This window comes from Pseudorca crassidens, chromosome 2, assembly GCF_039906515.1.
Source record: "Pseudorca crassidens isolate mPseCra1 chromosome 2, mPseCra1.hap1, whole genome shotgun sequence".
In the NCBI taxonomy this organism is placed as follows: domain Eukaryota; kingdom Metazoa; phylum Chordata; class Mammalia; order Artiodactyla; family Delphinidae; genus Pseudorca; species Pseudorca crassidens.
Window position 1 is genome coordinate 69,908,242 of NC_090297.1, and position 20,729 is coordinate 69,928,970.

Sequence of the window (20,729 nt, forward strand, 5' to 3'; positions counted from 1 at the left end):
AATCGAATACCACAGAGTCTAGGGAGCATCTGCTGGGGGAAGGTGGGTAGGGAAGGAGCCCACTACAAACACAGATGGAAATGATTATGAGGGAGGGAAATGTTTAACAGAGAAAGTGCTTTTCAAATATATTCTAAGGCCTGAGGGGGAACATGAATTGGCACTTCTGAAGACGGAAATTTTACCTAAAATGATGATAAGGCTGGTTTCAATGATTAAGGAAAGCAGATCTCTGAAGGAAGTGTGGAGTTTTCCCAACAAGAGTGAAGACATTCTAAATAAAGTTGATCATCGATTGTTAATATATCAATTATCAAATGATAAGTGTTCTGGAATATCAGGGAGCTGATGGACCAGAGGCCAGATAGCCATCATAATAATGTAGCATCTTTATAATTACATATCAGGCTTTTTTGAATTGGATCCCAGCCCAAAATCCTATCTGTAGAGTCCACCCCTCTCCCCACCTGCCTGATTCTCTAGCCCAGTGCTTCTCACTTCCAGCACTACTGATGTTCTGGGCCAGATAATTCTTTGTTGTGGGGACTTGTCCTGTGCATAGGGATGTTAGCAGCACACCTGGCTTTACACAACTAAATACCAGTAGCAGCTCTCCGTCATGAAAATAAAACATGTCTCCAGACATTGCCATATGTTCCTTGGGGAGAAACAAAATTGCTACTCATCCAGAACCACTGCTCTAACCTCAGTTAACTGCTGAACTACTTTTGAATTAATGAATTCCTTTTTATTTCCTGAACATGAACCATGCTTTACTGTTCTGTGCTTTGCCCATTGTTTTCTATGACTGCAATACTTTCCTATCTTTATCTAGCATGCTTCTTATTCTTTAAGCCCAAACCAAATGCAACTCCCTGTAAAATTTCTGACATCCCCCAATAGTAAGTTACTTCCTTTTCAAAACTCTTAAAGCACTAATTTTAAACCTGTATTATATTATATAATAATCATCTTTGTAAACATACATTTCTCTACTGCAATTCAAAGTAGTTAAGGACAGGAATTTACCTTATCCCTTTTTCCCACCTACACCACCCAATATGATATATCATACCTAGTTACATCAACAGAAATAACTACAAAAACACCACCAAGCATCAGGGTCTATTCAGGTACTGTTCTAAGCACATAGTATGCATTTGCTCATATTATCCTCACAATACCTTTATGAAGTAGCACTATTAGTATTCCCATTTTACAGATAAAGGAACTGAGGCCCAAAGCGGCTAAGCAGCTTGTCCAAGTAGGACATAGCTGGTTTGAAACCAGCCAATCTGACTTTATAGCTACACTTTGCAATACTGCTATGCAATACCAGCCTCCCAAGTAAAGTAATTAATATGTACAAAATTCAAATTGTTAAAGCATTGATTTATATTGTGAGAAGATGATTTGGTATTACCAATTACTGATAAAACAGAGAGAAATGTGCAGACCATGGAGATCCAGCTTAATGTAATTTAGTAGACCTAACAGTTAAAGAAGATACAATTCCAGAGATAACATGAATGAAATCCACTGTTTGGCATTTGATATAATATAAGGTTTAGGGTTGGCAAAGGACAATAAAGAGACAAAGATTGGTTACTGAACTTAAAGAAAATTGAGAAAATTATCTGAATTTATAGAAAAGCCTGCTTTTGTCTAAGACACACAAAACAAAGGAAATAATTCTATTCTGTCAGTTGACATCAATCCTCATGCAAGCATCAGTGGTCTAAGTATGAGGCAAATTATGGCTTTCCCATCTCTATTAAACCTCTACAATATTTTATTTCTACAATAAAATATATGGGTGCCCAAATACACTTCCTAAATTATTCGTTTTCTTTAGCAGATTTTCTTAAAGTTCAGCCACTATAATGAATAAAATAAATTTGAGAGTAGTAGAGAGACTGCCTTTTTTTTTTTCCCAACAAGGAGAAATCAAAGAACACTTTATAGATGCATTTAGAAATTAAAATTCTTTTATTCTTCAAAGATCACCTCTGAAGATAATTTCACTAAGAAGCACAAAGCTCTCAGGACATGCTCATATCTGTTTAAGAATAACCTTGAAATTCTCAGCAGCTCTCACATCGTCATTGATGGTTGGACTATCAAACTGTATCTATTCCTTAGGTACCTCTGTTTTCCAATAACATGATGTACTAGAATCAATGGAATCATGTTACAAGTGTGCAGTATATTCAGAAATTCCTTGCAGATATGGAAAAATATTAGACAAGTTTTTTCTGCAGCCATTTAAGAATAAGGCTATTCTTTTTAGTCGGCTGAGGTTAAGCAAACAGAGGCAGTGATGTAAACACAGTTTCAAATTCACGTATGTTATCTATTGTCAGCCCCTTGCTAACTGGTAAGATCTAGTCATTCAGCTATTGCTAACCTAACCATTTCTTAATGTTTAATCTTTTAACATCATGTACAAATGAATAATTTTAAAATAATTGAACAACATTGTATTCTTTAAACTACCACTGATTTCTGGAAAAGAAACCCCTCCTCTCCTAAGTCAGTAAGTTGACACTAGGTGTACCTTAGTCCATGCCCTAGTCCAAGCAGTTGTTCCTGCCTGGGCAGCCTTCCATGTGGTTCTTTTAATATTGTGGCTCTCCCCTCCTCTCCATCTTCATAGTCCATATTCATTATTATCTATGTTCAGTTAATGGGTGGAAAGAAAGAGTGAGAATCACTTGAGGGAGATTTCTAAGGGCCAGGATTCTAAGTTGCACACATCACCATGAACCTATTCCATAGGTCAGAACCCAGTGGTATGGCAACTCCAAAATGCAATAAGGACCAAGATAGGCAGACAAAGGAAACAGAATTTGGTGAACACACAGTATTCTCAGCCACAGCGTTATGAACAGTGGTTTTATTAAATACTTAACTTAGATTTATGTGTCACGCACACATAACTATTTTTCCACATATTTAAAGCAAAGTAAATAAAATGTCTCCTCAGATTTGTTTCTCATTTTAATCACCAATTATTCCCACTCCAGTATTGATGACTTAGTCTAGTCCTGTTGCTTCTGTACTTCCTTCTTGTTTCTGTGTGTCTTACTCTGATGATTTTTGCCACTCTCTTCAAGTGTCTTACAATGTCTTCTCTCTTCTGAACTTGTTAGAGGGACTTCTTATAACAATTGTATTAGTCAAGTAATAGTACCTCCTCTCACTTTAGATTTGAATAGGGTTTTACTGGATCTCAGAACACTGAAGGATTAGACGCTGAACTCTCGAGAAAGGTAGAGGTACAGCTGGGCCTCAGGAACAAGTGGAGACCATGAACTAAATTCACCAGGGCTCCATCTCTAATTCTCATATTTGTTTCTCTCTGGGTGTCAGATTCATTCTCCTTCTACAGAACAGCTGCCCAAATATGTCAGAAAACATTGTTTTTACATCTTGGGAAATCCATCACTGAAGAGTAACCATTTCTCAGTTTCAATTAAAAAATTCCACTAGGTTTAGTCATATGCCCAACTCTGGATCTGTCGAGGGGTTTGGGGGAGGTCACAGAGGATAACAGCAGCTTCCTTGGGAGTGAGGTATCTGTACAGGATGTGGAACAGTTCCCAGAAGATGTGGGGTAGGAGAGGAGAGGTAAAGCTGGGGAGGTGGGAAGAGAACTCCTGCTACTAGGAAGCAAAATAATACATCTACTTCTGAAGAAACTCAGATTTTTCTCATTAAAAATTTCAGTCCAGTTAGTATGCTGCAAAGATTTGCAAACGTTACTGGAAATCTTCTCTTTGTTACTATACTGACTAAATGACTTTTTGTCTTCCTTTCCTCTTTCCTTCTTATCCATCATGATTTATATCTAATTTTCTTTTCTCATTCTTAAGTTATCATTTTAATCTCTGAACCTCCGTGCAGCATACAATATTGTACTGCCCTTAAATACCATCTACCGTTTTATATTACCCTCCGCATAATTATCTGAGACTGCACCCTCTCCTTGGCCACATATCTCCTAAAAATACATTTTGGGATATAGCTTAATCAAGAGTAAGCCTTCAAAATTTTAAATTGTGACCCAAATAAAAATTACTTTATACATCATGGCTTAGTACAGACTCACATACATGCACATATATATGCTTATTAATGAAAATAAAAGGCTTGTGAAAAATATTTGTGTGATGGGGTCTCCTGTTTATTGTATCATATTTCATTTGTAAAATGCTGGTCACCAACAACTGAATTTATTTCACAACGCTTGGCTCTAAGGTAACTCACTCATAGAATATAGACTGTATGGGGCACACTGGCCAATGTCATCCACGGGCCCCACTGGCTACCTGGTAAACATGCAGACCTGGCATTGCCTAAACCACTCATCTTGGAAGTTATAGAGTGACTACAGCATCACCAACCCTAGGACAAACTAGAGCATTCCATCTTCAAGAACCAGAATATCAAATCTCTGGATTATATTCTGTCCTCAAGGGGCTAATGATCCAGCCAAAGTAGTAATAATTCTGGAATGAAAAACTCTCTGAGCTTGGATTTCCTTGTTTACAAAATAGGAGGAAAAATGATACAGAAGTTAACCATCCAAATATCCTAAATAATATATCCTGAAGGGCATGGTAAGAATATGAGCAAAGCACCACAATGTAGCACATGGACATTACTCGCCCCACCTCCAAGCATAAAGAGGGATTGCATTTTCTCTACTGTTTTCAAGTAAACTTTCAGTGTAAGTTATTTTAGTCAAGACTTGATGAAATACATTTTTACTGGGAGAAGTAACAGAGGGCAATGATTATCCAGCCAGAATGAACGTCAGAGCAAGTTATTTAATATCATATATTAAACAGGTCATTTAATCATGCTATTCCCTTTATATACATATCACCTGAGAACACTTCAGATTGGTTAATAATAGTATAATCATAATAATTGCAATCACATATTACACACTGACAGAATACCAGGTGCTATCCCTGCTTTATCATGTTTAATTCTCATGATAACCTTATGATACGGGTGTGAATATTATTATCCTTGCCTCACAGTTGAATGTGGCTATGTTTATTTGCCCAAAGTCTCACTGCTAGAAGTTTTGAAATCAGAATTTAAGCCCAGGTCTGTCTCTTTCCTTAGTTGGAGCTTTAACCACAGGCTGTGGCTGTACTGCTCCCTGCTCTCCACCTTCCCAGCTCCCAGCTGCCAGGTTATGATTCATCACTTCCAAAGTTGTTGTCACCATAATCCGATACATGTTCTCCAACTGTCATGTAAGAATTTTAGCAAAATAATTCTTTGAGTTGTTACTCATTGTTTTTTCTTCTAGAGCTGCATTGCCCAATATGGTAGCCACTAACCACATATGGCTATTTAAATTAATTAAAGTTAAACATTTAGTTTTTCATTTGCACTAGCTACATTTCAAGTGCTCAATAGCTGCATGTGGCCTGTGGCTAACATATTGTCCAGCAGAGCTATTATAACACTACCATCATTGCAGAAAGTTCTCTCGGACAGCACTGTTCTTGACTTTACCCTAGAAATCAGATACCATTTCTACTGCTCTGCACGGAAGAACAATGTGAGGCACAGAAACTCTGACCATTGTCTATATTATTTGAAAGAATATAATGTGATTTGATTCCATTTTATTCCCTCTCATCTTCCTTAGTTATGACTCATGAAAATTAATTTCCTGAATCCTGAGAAAACTTCAGCTATGTTCATCAGTCTATATGTATGTGTCTAACATTTATACCATTGGTAGAGGTACAGTAATCTTAAAAACAACAACAGCTACCTTGTAAAGTTGATTAAATATTTATTTAATTCTGATTAGCCCATATCATCCAGTGCCAATAACTCCTCAGAAATTAGTTAATGCAAATGAAATTCTTGGCTGCCTGAGTCACTCATTCACTTTTTCTTTCATCAAACTCATGCCAAGTGCCTACTACTGATAGGCAGTGTGACAGGCATAGGGAAGCTTTAAAAATATGGTCCAATCATCCTGGGTCTTATAGGTGCTACAAAATATATCCTCCACGGAGGCAGGCTTTTCACTGGCTTTGAATTCTGCTGTATTGCTAGCACAATTTGACACCCAATAAGCACCTCCAATATATATATCTTTAAAAGTGAAAGAATGAATTTTTTATTTATGTTTATTTTTTCATGTCTTGGCCATGACAAGACATAATATAAAAAAATAAGGTGAAAGGAGTTGGCCAAAATCATTCTAATCCCATTCTGTTTGCCCACTCCCCATAGACATGGTTTTAATGTAATTTAATTTAAAGCAAAATTTTCTCACATAAAAACTTCAAATAAATCTCAGATATGTTACTTAGATACTGTTTTTCCTAATAGGTTTAAAATGTAAGCTAAATTAGAAATTGAAACAGCAGGCCTAAAATTAGATATGAATTCCTTTGTGATACTGGCCATCACACTTCGCATACCTGATCCCATAGAAACATTATTGGAATTAAGCCGAGGTGAACCCCAGATGTTCAAGGAACTCTCACTCTTCCAGACAAAATTAAAATAGGAACCCCTCGTTCTGACAGCTGAAATGCTAACAGTTGGCATGAAGCCTCTTAGAAACTAATGAGAAAGATGAGAGCGCTAATACTACTTAGAGAGTCTATTTCATTATTCATCCTCTGCTCTCTGTGGAGGCTTTACAAACATTAACTCATGCTCAGAAACATCCCTGGGAGGTAGTTTATCATTGATGTCTTTGTCTTGTAACTTGGAAACCGAGGCACAGGGAAAGATGCATTTATGTGGTCAAGTTCTTGTGAAAAGATATCAACTACAAAATGTAGAAGCTATGTTTTTCTAAATTCCAAACTCTTGACACAATCCTGAGAATAGTAACAAGTATACACAGAATAAATATTACAGTAGCCAAACTGTTTTCAGGTGAAAAAAATCACTAGGTTATTTTAAAGCCTTCTAATCTGATATATCCAGATTTTCTGAAGGGGAGAAAAAGATTTGTTTCTTAATCATTCTTCCTTTGGTTAAAGTATAGCAATATGACCTAATAAACCCATCTTCTGGTATAAAATCCTTGTGAATTGTTGGCTTTGTAAAAAGAGCCCCCAAATATTTTAGAAGACCTGGCCCTGCTCTCAGTTCACTGTGCTACATTTCACCATGTTATCTAATAATATTAAAGCATAATTTCAATAATACCATACCCTAAAATGTAACTATGCTATGGTTTAGGCAGTACTTTCCCTTTTTGGAATATTTAACTTTGATTCAATTTACTAATTTGAGTACTTCTACAATGCACATTCTTGCACATAAATCTGTGCCCTAATCTCCAATTATACGTTACATAGTAGGTTCCTAGAAGACAATTCAAAGAGCATGATCAAAGGGTAGGGAAATTTTTAACACTCTTTCTACATTGCTAATATTCTTTTCTAAAAGAGTATCAACTTGGCCTCCCACTAATGGCATTTTTAAGGCCTTTTTGAGGCACTTTCCCCAAACCTGAATATAAATATCTTTTTCAAATCAATATTTTATAATTTTTAAAATAAAAATGTATATGTCATTGATTATTGTATGATGTAGTGTGAATATTTTAACCAGTGCTTGTTACTACTTTTATTTCACCTTTAGTGAACTATTCTATTAGGCCTAAATCAAACACTAAAATAATCATATCCTTTTGGCAAAAGAAATGGATTATTCTTGAACCACTATGTTAACTAATGATATATGGATAATTAATTATAAGCATGAACTTGGAATATTTTTATTTCAATCTGTAAAATATGTATGCTATTTATTGACATCTACAAGTTGTCTTCAAATAAAAAGTGACATTACTGGATCTCTTTGGGGATGTTTCATGGTAATAGAAGGAGCACTTACTTGAGAGTCCAGTGTATCTGGCTTTTAATGCTGGGTTTGTAATTTGACATGCTGTCAGATTTTAATCAAATAATTTAAACTTTCTGTATTTCCAAATATTTAGCTGAAAAATATTATGCTATCTCACAATGTGTTGTCATGAATAAATGAGCAACACATGAAGGGGTGACCAGCACGTATGAAACGTAGTAGTTAAACAACATATTACTTTTTTTCTCTAGTCCTAGATTTTCTTAACTTCAGTAAGAGCTCTTTTCTGAGCTCTTTACCCAGAGGAGGCAATAAACTTTTCATTGTCCCATGTACTGTCTCTAATCAGTTAATCTCCTTAACACACTAAACAGGGTATTTCCAAGACAAGATGTTGAAGTCTAGAGTGTGATCCAGATCCATGCAACCTATCTCAGCTAGTTTCCTGATGTAAGAATTATACATCTACTTTATCCTCAAGAACCTCAAATCCTGCTCAACTCAACTATCCAATTATAATCATTCTAGTGGATTTAAATTATGATTCCCCTTTTAGTAATTATCTGACCTAGATTCCTATCTTCATGTCTCTATGAACATACATAGTTCTCTTTTGGGCAAGTGATTCAGTAAGACTAAACAAACCAGTTTTATTATTTAATTACATAGAATTAATTAATTAATAGTATATGTATTTGATTTAACAGGTGAGACACATTTAGCCCTATACTAAAAATTCTCTCTCTGCAATTTCTTTCCTTTTATAGATATTCTGTAGCTATTTACATCTTGAGATATGGCTATGTGTTTTAACAATCTGAAATTGTCTGTTAATAAAGGCTGTACCACAGGGTTGTTTGTTGTACCACAATATCTATTTTCTCCTTTCAGAACAATAGAATTTGTAGTTTGACATGTGGCGTTTAGAAAAAATATATTTCCAGCTTCCTGTGTAGCTAAGTACAATTATGTGGCCAAGCACTGTTCAATGGGAGTCATACAGTAGCTTCTGTAAAATTTCTGAAAGATTATGCTGGTATATGCCCTTTGTTCTTCACTATCCTTTTCTTTTTCTTCCTCTCTGGAAAGGGAAAATTGTGACTGGAACTGGATAAATCATTTCTGACTATGCTCTGGAAGCCACATGTTGAAGATGGGCAAACAATAAAGGAGAAGAACTGCATTGGACACTACGGTGGTCCATATCAGCCAGGGACTCATGACCTACAGGTAATAATCATTACGTAATTTATTTTATTTAAGATACTCGAATTCGGGTTTATCTGTAACTCACAACTGAATCTAATCCTAATTTATCAGCCAGCTGATGAATATAATTGTTAAATATATTTTCAATTCATTCTACAATATATATGGAATATAGTTCTTTATTATAAAATACAATATTTAAACTGGATTTTGTACCCATTTGTTGATTTTTAGAAGTCCCATGGCTTGCCTCAGCAACTAAGAATTACCTCTGATAAACAGGATAAACAACACCTTCTTAATTGCATAACATTGTGCGCACCAAAAATTCTCCCAAAGTCTCATTATCAGTTACTCGTCACACAGTTTTCACCATATGTATGGAATTCTGTGTCTATAACCCAGTGGAAGATACTGAATGAAAGAATTCAGCTCAGTATTTATAGTATATTTTACAGTCTTCAAAGAGCTTTGCAATCATTGTTTACTGAATACAAACAATAGCTATATAAAGTAAGTAATATTATCCCAAAACTGAATAAAATGAAAGGTTTAGTGCCTTGCCTGAGGCCACACAGTAAGTAGAAGTAAGTAACAAAGTAGAGATTAAGATTTAAAGGTTTCTGACCCTACCTATTTTGCACTTTGCTTTGCTCTGTTAAAAAGCTAATATCTTTCCTTTGCTGTGCAAAAGCTTTTAAGTTTCATTAGGTCCCATTTGTTTATTTTTGTTTTTATTTCCATTTCTCTAAGAGGTGGGTCAAAAAGTATCTTGCTGTGATTTATGTCATAGAGTGTAATGTCTGTGTGTTCTTCTAAGAGTTTTATAGTGTCTGGCCTTACATTTAGGTCTTTAATCCATTTTGAGTTTATTTTTGTGTATGGTGTTAGGGAGTGTTCTGATCTGATTCTTTTACATGTACCTGCCCAGTTTTCCCAGCACCACTTACAAAAAGACAACCCTCAGAATGGGAGAAAATATTTGCAAATGAAGAAACTGACAAAGGATTAAGCTCCAAAATTTACAAGCAGCTCATGGAGCTCAAGACCAAAAAAACAAACAACTCAATCCAAAAATGGGCAGAAGACCTAAAGAGACATTTCTCCAAAGAAGATATACAGATTGCCAACTAACACATGAAAAGCTGCTCAATATCACTAATCATTAGAGAAATGCAAATCAAAACTACAATGAGGTATCACCTCACACCAGTCAGAATGGTCATCATCAAAAAATCTACAAACAATAAATGCTGGAGAGGGTGTGGAGAAAAGGGAACCCTCTAGCATTGTTGGTGGGAATGTAAATTGATACTGCCACTATGGAGAACAGTATGGAGGTTCCTTAAAAAACTAAAAATAGAACTACCATATGACCCAGCAATCCCACTACTGGGCATATACCCTGAGAAAACCATAACTCAAAAATAGGTACCACAATGTTCATTGCAGCTCTATTTACAATAGTCAGGACATGGAAGAAACCTAAGTGTCCATCGACAGATGAATGGATAAAATTCTGGCACATATATACAATGGAATATTACTTAGTCATAAAAAGAAACAAAATTGAGTTATTTATAGTGAGGTGGATGAACATACAGTCTGTCACACAGAGTGAAGTAAGTCAGAAAGAGAAAAACAAATACCATATGCTAACACATGTGTATGGAAACTAAAAAAAAAAAAATGTTATGAAGAACCTAGGGCCAGGACAGGAATAAAGACACAGATGTAGAGAGTGGACTTGAGGACATGGGGATGGGGAACAGTAAGCTGGGACAAAGTGAGAGAGTGGCATGGACATATATACACTACTAAAGGCAAAATAGATAGCTAGTGGGAAGCAGCCACATAGCACAGGGAGATCAGCTCGGTGCTTTGTGACCACCTAGAGGGGTGGGATAGGGAGGGTTCGAGGGAGACGCAAGAGGGAGGAGATATGGGGATATATGTATAGGTGATTCACTTTTTTATAAAGCAGAAACTAACACACCATTGTAAAGCAATTATACTCCAATAAAGATGTTTTAAATAAATAAATAAATAAATAAAATAAAGCAACTACATTCCCCTATGGAAGAAGTTTAAATTTTTGGAGGTTGAAATTATTCCTGAACATAAATTTTTTAATATATCTTTGGCTTTTGAATTATCAATGTGGCTCGTCCTCTGTTTTATGGAACACATATTGTATTCATACGTAGTTTAAACCTTCCAGTATCAACTGATACACATAATCCAAAATTATTCATTCAACAAAAGTATTATAGATAATTAATGATGCCATAACATATCTGGTGCTAAGACTAAAAAGAGTCAACAAGCCAATCTCCCTACGTTTAACAATTTCTGTTGTTAATTTACACTTTATGTTATAATGCATAAATACTAATATGTACATTTTGTGTATATATTTAACATCATCTCGCAAAAATAGTGAATTTATACAACCACAGACAATTCAGATAATTCTTAAAACCTTATCCAACTCAATCAATATGCTATGTTTATTCTCCTTTATATACAAAGGAGCTTTCATGTCTCAGTTCACTGCAGTTAAGAGACCAAATTCAAATTGCAAAGGCATTTGATTCATCCATAGTTCCATGAGTTATATGAAGAAAAAAAAGTATTAAAATATTCCTGTACCAAATATAGACCTAAGGTTTCAGACAAGGCAGTTTAAGGGTTAAATGTTTGATTTAAGCAAGAGATTATTTAAACATAGAAAATATCTTTTAACTCAAAGATTGTTTTATATGACTATATAAACACTAAATTTGTGTTGTTTGAAATTTGATATTTTCTTTGTGTGGGAAGTATTAATTCACTTTGGCTCTAAGCTATAAAGGAGTGAATGCCACAGGAGAAACGGCTTGAATTCTCATAATCCCTAAGAGGAGTTATTTTAGCAGATATTGGATAAGATAAATTTCTAAAGGACCAATACCATTTGACAAGAGAAAGTGGGATAGCCTAATGAAGTTTGAGGCCCCTTATGCAATTAACAGTTTGAAGTGTTGTCTACTGTTTTCTTTCTTATTGGTTATATTAACCTTGTTAAAATTATTTACTTGTTTTGCATTTAAATAGATGTTTTAACACTATCACTCCCCCACTTTAATTCAGGCACAAAATCTTACTATTATAGGGAATCATTTGAGAAGTATAGCAGCAATTTATTTTACAGAATGAAAAGCTCACAAATATCAGAAATAATCTAATAATGGAGAAGTCAGTTTGCATTCCAAAGTCTTTGTGTTGGAAGCCAAGAAACTCAAAGAAAGAAAATGTTTAACTTCTATTTTAGCTCACAAAATACATAACTTTTCTTTTGCAGTAAGTACAATAAAACTTTTTTTTTAAAATGATGAATATACCCAACCTATTTCTCTAGTATATATATTTAAAATACAGACAATTTTTCCAGACACTTAAAATGTATACTTCTTAAGCTAAAATACTTGTTATTTTACCCCTCTGAGGTCAGTACTACAGTCTTATTCTGGTATTACTGATAAGAAGATGGAGGCAGACAGGGCTCAAATGACATATCCATTAGAGCAGAGGAAACTAATGACAGCTCTGGGATCAGAACTCAGAAGCTTCTGGCTCTCTGACTCAGTTTGCGTATTTGTTTAAAATAAAAATATCACCCAAAGATCTGACTGTAACACTCAACAGTACCTCTCATCATGACATCTGATTTCTCTCTTTAATTAAACCAAATATATATTAACCAAAAAACACTTCTATTTCTTATTTTTCCTGAGGTTCCTAAAAATGAGAACTACTCTGGTGTACTTGTGTGTAAATCCTAAGTGGAAAAGTTTCCAGGCAGTAAGTATCTCAAAGAGCTATCTAAAATGTTACCTGACATATTGTTGTGAGAGCTTCAAGGGAGTTTGAGACTTGGATTGGACTTGGGAAAAACTCTGTAACAGTCCATCTGGTTATAGAGTTTTTATGTGGAGTTTTTCTTTATGTTTTCTTCCATAAAAATGTGTGTACTATTGAGAGAGAAAAGAAATCAGCGCTTTTACTCTTAAAAGAAAGGGCAATAATTTGTGTATTTTTAGGAAAAACAAAAAACTGGATGCCTAGTATGAGTTAATTAAACTATGTAAAGATAGCCATTTATTCCCTTTTTTTTTAATGAGTGTTGTTGGTTCTATTCACTTTACTTAAATATACTGTTAATTCACAAGACAGTAAAATGTAGAGGTTAGTACCTGAAACATTCCAATGTTCTCAAATTTCAGTTCCTGAAATTAAATTTGCCTACTTGCCTGTAGCTGAACTGAACAAGACAGAAATAATTCTCCCCAATCAGAGAAAATTGCAGATGAAGTTACAGGGATAATTTCAGCCCAGTAATGTGAAGGAATTTATCCCCACTTCCACACATACAATAAAGGTCTTATATTGCATATTCCTCTCTTCCTTTAAATTACAGCCTACTGTGGAAGGACAGAGTTTTCTTTATTTATAGTGTGTCTTCAGAATTGGGACAAATTAAATCAAGGCATAGGTACATAAGATATTGGAAATGGGACAGGACAAGTTAGGTGTGGTGAGGTGTAGGACAGGCAGGGAAAGGAAATTGTCCAAATGGCAGTAATATTCTTTAGTCTTGATTATGCCCTCACCCACAATTTGGGTGCTTAAAGCTAAAAAGATGAGAGTGGAAAAAGAGCATGAAGGAAAAAAAAGGAAAAGGTGGGTGAAAATGGACACTGAAAATAGACATTAAGAGAAATGCTACAGGTTGATTTGCAAATTCTCAGGAGTAGCTGTTCTAGCATCAATGCTCACCAATCACTGCCTGCTGCATTAAGTACTCTAAATACACCAGAGGGTCCTTAAACAGTATTTGCTATAGAGTAGAATTCAGCATGTGAACCATAGTCAAAGAATATTAGTTTGCAAAAGTAAATCATTATAACTCACCCTGTATGAGTCTCTAGAATATAGTTACAGCAAAGCTGTGTGTATGTGTGTGTGTGTGAGTGTGAGTGTAATACACTGTTCCCTAGTTGCTGATTTACTCCAAATAGGGTAAGAGAACATGAACACCCAGTATATGGAAATCTGGATTGTGTATTTTAGACTAGTTCCACCATAAATTTCACCCTTCTTCACATATTAGTATTAAAATATTCATTTCTGCAATATTCAGAGTGTTACTCACAGCCACATCCTGACTGCCTATTGGTGGGGTCAGTGTCCCAACCTGCCTGAACAGTAGTTTTCTCTAGTGTTTTTTTGGCAGTCAACACAGAAGAAAAACACAAAAAAGGTATTTATTCATCAGGTGTTCATTCTAGGCACAGTGCTAATCTCATTATGTAAAGTATTCATAATGTTATTTAACATTCAGAATTTAAAAATAGATCCAAATTAAAATGTACATTTTGAATATGTGGCTCAATATAGACTCAACATTTTCCAACTGAAAAATAAGGTGAAATTGTCCAATACTTTTTTAATATAATATCAAATGACAAGCCAATTATTATTATTTGTGGCCCAAAAAGTAAGAGATGTACATATTTTATTTTAAACTTTTTTTTATATTACTGTTTTACTGATCTTTCTTACATTTTTCATATCAGGCAATTAAATGCATGTTCTGTCTTCTGGCAAGGTGAATAAAAATTAAATATTCATTTAAATAATCTGCATGCTTATGTTCAACAATCCACATCTAAAATATTATTAATGTGCTAAATTATTAAACATAGATCATATGACTAAAACTTTCAGCTTGTAGAAGTCACCAAGGTAAGTCATGGCAATCTCAGTGTCATTTAGTTTTCTGTTATATAAATTGAATTTTAAAAAGGCATGTAGAGTTCATTTATATAAAAATAGCTATACAAGAGTAATTATTTCAAATGTAAAAATGAAACAACAAACTTTATTAATTTATCATAATAAAAACCAATTTTCTAATGATACTATTAAGTCTTTTAGGTTTAGGTTTTCTCTTAATAAGTCTTCTTATCTTTCATGAAATTTAAATACCTAGACATTAAATGTATTTTCCTGTTGTAAAAATAGCTTGGGCATACATATATGCTTGTTGACAAAGAGTAATACAAATGTGTTGAAAATAGTAAGAATAAAAAAGCCACAAAGAGGAATTTGATTATGGATATCCCATTTAAAATAATTAAAGCAACATGATGATAGTATTAATCTAGACTTTCTAAATACTGATTTGCATTTATTTCATTATAAGCCCTAGAGATATTCATCAAAAGCATGATTCTAATAATCATAACATTTACAAGGAATTAAAAGATTCACTGAATAACAAAAATGTACCCCAAGACTCATTTGTGAATCCATTCACCTGTAGCCAAAGCCTGCACCCCAGCTAGAAAGCATGATCTTTTCTGCCATGTCTGACACAAACTATGGCACTTTAATAAATGATCACATTTGAAAATGTAAATGCATTTCTCTCAAGGAAAGATCAAACAGAACTCTTGTTTAATTCATGTTATGAATATAATTTTCAGTTCAAATACTCTTTCAAGATGTTTTGCTGGTGAAATTCATATATCACATATATATAAACATATAGAGAGTGAGTGTGAAAAACTGTTGGAGAAGCTTTACACTTTACAGGTCCTTTAATGAGAGTCAGAGAACACGATCAGGAACACTCATAAGCCTGTGTAAAGTGAGACTCATTTTAATGAAAACTTCTCTCACACACCTCATTTGTAGAATTATACGGAGCAGCTTAAATTCCTCATCTGTCACTTAGAGTTTAAGCTTGTTGAAATGCATCCTGGACCACGAAATTCCCCTTTTCCTTTTTCTCAGTTTCACTACTGCTGAGTTTTTGTTCTAAAGTCCATTGATTGGTTCTGACAAGAAAGTAAAGCCCTATAGTCTGCTTCGAGGAGGACTGATTGTCAATGTCATTAAATGTCTCCTATCTGAATAGATTTGTGAAATGATAGATGTTCTGAAGGAGAATTCCTTCAGGCATGAAAAATTTTTTTCAAAGTTTTAAAATTTATCTCCTTATTTAGATGACTTGAATTTTGTTGATTAATTGGTCTGGAAAAACCAGTAGTAAAGCATATGTATTTTTTTAAGTGTAAATTCACCAGAATAAACTACTCAGAGTCAGTATAAAATACAAGAAGCTATAAAGTGTGCTCTGGCTGAGAAGAAGGACGACAAAACTTCTGTAGATCAAAATGTGAAAAATGCAAATACTTATTTATAGCTAGTTGGGGCACATTCCCAGAATTCATTTTTTTTCTGTTTTCCACAACTTCAGGAATCTTTTGAAACGCTACCACCAAATTGCAATTTTCTTGCATCTCAGTTGTGCTCAAGACTTAAATTTTGTTTTCATTTAAAGTGTCAAGAATTTCCATAGAAATTCCAGAAATATTAAATATTGGGTTTGGACAATCAGTTGAATATTTGTTGATATATTTGAAGATACTGTAATTCATTATTTTTACAAACTGGATTGTTTATGCTATAAGTTCTTATTTTTTATTAAAATGATCAAAACTCTCATTGCCAAACATAGTATTTTAGTCTCTATAAGTAAAAGCTTATGCAAATATAAATTAATATTAATAATATATTTTGATTATCCTTGCTGTAGCTACTTATCTATGACATGGTCAAAAGTATATTTTGCATAATTTATTTCTATGCTTTTGTCAACTAACAAAGGGGACTCCTTAATATTTCTTTCTACTTTATTCTTGCCTACATTTTATACATAATACAGACTATTTTATCCATGTGGACCCTCAAAATGTTCTTGACCATATTTGTGCCTTAGTTTATTTGCTACTACAACACCCACAATATAAAAATACTGAATTATCTGACATTAGCCTGCCTAAACCACTGATCTGCCTTTCTCTCTGCAAGTAAAATAAGTATATAGCTTCTTTGGTTATATAGTTACTCAGAAACTCAGTTGAAAGATAGTAGAAAACTTCTAGAAATAACCCCAGAATCGTTCTATTTCTCTTATAGTCTCTCTTGGAAAAGTTTGGCTTGCCATTCACATTAGGCATTCTGAAGACCACCATGCAGTAGAACTGGCAATGTGGAACCACCACATATTTGAGCACTTTCAGCATACACTGGTGTGTTGGAGGTTCCATGAGGCCTGTTAGAACAGTGCAATACTGATGAAGGTAATTTGTGTATCAGAACCCACAAAAAGGAGGCTGCCCCAGCGGCCCAGCCCATGTCACAACTCTACATTAAGTCTTCCAGCACTTACTAGAAATGCCACACTGGCAAGGAAACTACATACAACCAATCACAGTCCTCCAAACTGACTGTAGCTAGCTCGTTTTACCCTAGAAAATAGGACCTACCAGCCTTATAAGGAAATCCCAGACCTCCTAGCCAATCAGGCCCTATTTCCAAGTTGCCTATTCTAAAGATTTGCAAGCTGACTCTTGCCCCAAATCCCTTGGGAAACGACCCACTGCTTGTGAGGTGCTATACTCCCCAAACCCATGAATTATTTTCCCTTGAATAAAGGACATTATTATTAAATTGTATTATTTCTGTCATTTGAAAAAATCATTTAGCGTAAAATTTATGGATTATTATGTTTTTAGCATCTTTATTGGAGTATAACTGCTTTACAATGGTGTGTTAATTTCTGCTGTATAACAAAGTGAATCAGCTATACATATACATGCACCCCCATGTCTCCTCCCTATTGTGTCTCCCACCCACACTCCCTATCCCACCCCTCTAAGTAGTCACAAAGCACTGAGCTGATCTCCCTGTGCTATGCAGCGGCTTCCCACTAGCTACCTATTTTACATTTGGTAGTGTATATATGTACATGCCACGCTCTCACTCCGTCCCAGCTTACACTTCCCCCATCCCACATCCTCAAATCCATTCTCTACATCTGCATCTTTATTTTGTCCTGCCTGTAGGTTCTTCAGAAATATTTTTCTTGTTTTTGATACCATATATATGCGTTAGCATACTGTATTTGTTTTTCTCCTTCTGACTTACTTCACTCTGTATGACAGACTCTAGGTCCATCCACCTCACTACAAATAACTCAATTTCCTTTCTTTTTATGGCTGAGTAATATTCCATTGTATATGTGTGCCACATCTTATTCCATTCATCTGTCGATGGACACTTAGGTTACTTCCATGTCCTGACTATTGTAAATTGAGATGGAATGAACATTGTGGTACGTGACGCTTTTTGAATTATGGTTTTCTCAGGGTATGTGCCCAGTAGTGGGATTGCTGGGTAATATGATAGTTCTATTTTTAGTTTTTTGAGGAACCTCCATACTGTTCTCCATAGTGGCTGTATCAATTTATGTTCCCACCAACAATGCAAGAGGGTTCCATTTTCTCCACACCCTCTCCAGCATTTATAGTTTGTAGATTTTTTTCATGATGGTCATTCTGACTGGTGTGAGGTGATACCTCATTGTAGTTTTGATTTGCATTTCTCTAATGATTAGTGATACTGAACATCCTTTCATGTGTTTGTTGGCAATCTGTATATTTTCTTTGAAGAAATGTCTATTTAAGTCTTCTGTCCATTTTTGGACTGGGTTGTTTTTTTTCTTTTTGATATTGAGCTGCATGAGCTGCTTGTATATTTTGGACCTTAATCCCTTGTCAGTTGCTTCGTTTGCAAATATTTTCACCCATTCTGAGAGTTGTGGTTTCATCTTGTTTATGGTTTCCTTTGCTGTGCAAAAGCTTTTAAGTTTCATTAGGTCCCATTGGTTTATTTTTGTTTTTATTTCCATTTCTCTAGGAGGTGGGTCAAAAAGGATCTTGCTGTGATATATGTCATAGAGTGTTCTGCCTATGTTTTCCTCTAAGAGTTTTATAGTCTATGGACTTTCATTTAGGTCTTTAATCCCTTTTGAGTTTATGTTTGTGTATGGTGTTAGCGAGTGTTCTAATTTCATTCTTTTACATGTAGCTGTCCAGTTTTCCCAGGACCACTTATTCAAGAGGCTGTCTTTTCTCCATTGTATATTCTTGCTTCCTTTATCAAAGTTAAGGTGACCATATGTGCGTGGGTTTATCTCTGGGCTTTCTATCCTGTTCCATTGATCTATATTTCTGTTTTTGTGCCAGTACCATACTGTCTTGATTTCTATAGCTTTGTAGTATAGTACAAAGTCTGGGAGCCTGATTCCTCCAGCTCCATTTTTCATTCTCAAGATTGCTTTGGCTATTCAGTGTCTTTTGTGTTTCCATACAGATCATGAACTTTTTTGTTCTAGTTCTGTGAAAAATGCCATTGGTAGTTTGGTAGGGATTCCATTGAATTTGTAGTTGCTTTGGGTAGTATTATAGTCATTTTCACAAAGTTGATTATTCCAACACAAGAACATGGTATATCTCTCCATCTCTTTGTATCCTCTTTATTTGCATTCATCAGTGTCTTACAGTTTTCTCTATAGAGGTCTTTTGTCTCCTTAGGTAGATTTATGCCTAGGTATTTTACTCTTTTTGTTGCAATGGTAAATGAGAGTGATTCCTTGATTCCTCTTTCAGATTTTTCATCATTAGTGTATACAAATGCAAGAGATTTCTGTGCATTAAATTTGTATCCTGCAACTTTACCAAATTCATTGATTAGCTCTAGTAGTTTTCTGGTAACATCTTTAGGATTCTCTATGTATAGTATTATGTCATCTGCAAACAGTGACAATTTACTTCTTTTCTGATTTGGATTCCTTTTATTTCTTATTCTTCACTGATTGCTGAGGCTAAAACTTCCAAAACTATGTTGAATAAGAGTGGTGAGAGTGGACAACCTTGTCTTGTTCCTGATCTTAGAGGAAAGGGTTTCAATTTTTCACCATTGAAAACGATGTGGGAGGTAGGTTTGTCACATATGGCCTTTATTATGTTGAGGTAAGTTCCCTCTATGCCTATGTTCTGGAGGGTTTTTATCACAAACGGATGTTGAATTTTGTCAAAAGCTTTTTCTGCATCTATTGAGATAATCATATGGTTTTTCTCCTTCAGTTTCTTAATATGGTTTTTCACATTGACAGATTTGAGTATACTGAAGAATCCTTGCATTCCTGGGATAAACCCCACTTGATCATGGTGTATGATCCTTTTAATGCACTGTTGGATTCTGTTAGCTAGTATTTTGTTGAGGATTTTTGCATCCATGTTCATCAGTGATACTGTTTCCTTTTTTTGTGGCATCTTTGTCTGGTTTTGGTATCAGGGTGATGAGTGGCCTCATAGAATGAGTTTGGGGGTGTTCCTACCTCTGTTATATCTTGGAAGAGCTTGAGAAGGATAGGTGTTAGCTCTTCTCTACATGTTTGATAGAATTCATCTGTGAAGCCATCTGGTCCTGGGCTTTTGTTTGTTGGAGGATTTTTAATCACAGTTTCAATTTCAGTGCTTGTGATTAGTCTGTTTATATTTTCTGTTTCTTCCTGTTCAGTCTCGGAAGGTTGTGATTTTCTAAGAATGTGCCCATTTCTTCCAGGTTTTCCATTTTATTGGCATATAGTTGCTTGCAGTAATCTCTCATGATCCTTTCTATTTCTGCAGTGTCAGTTGTTACTTCTCCTTTTTCATTTCAATTCTATTCAGTTAAGTCTTCTCCCTTCTTTTCTT

General features: G+C 34.8%; 1 long non-coding RNA gene across 1 annotated transcript in view; it reads right to left on the reverse strand.

Annotated features, from left to right (window-relative positions):
* The window catches only part of LOC137210786 (uncharacterized), a 457,872-nt gene that overhangs the window by 16,975 nt on the left and 420,168 nt on the right, over positions 1 to 20,729 (reverse strand). The window lies entirely within an intron of this gene.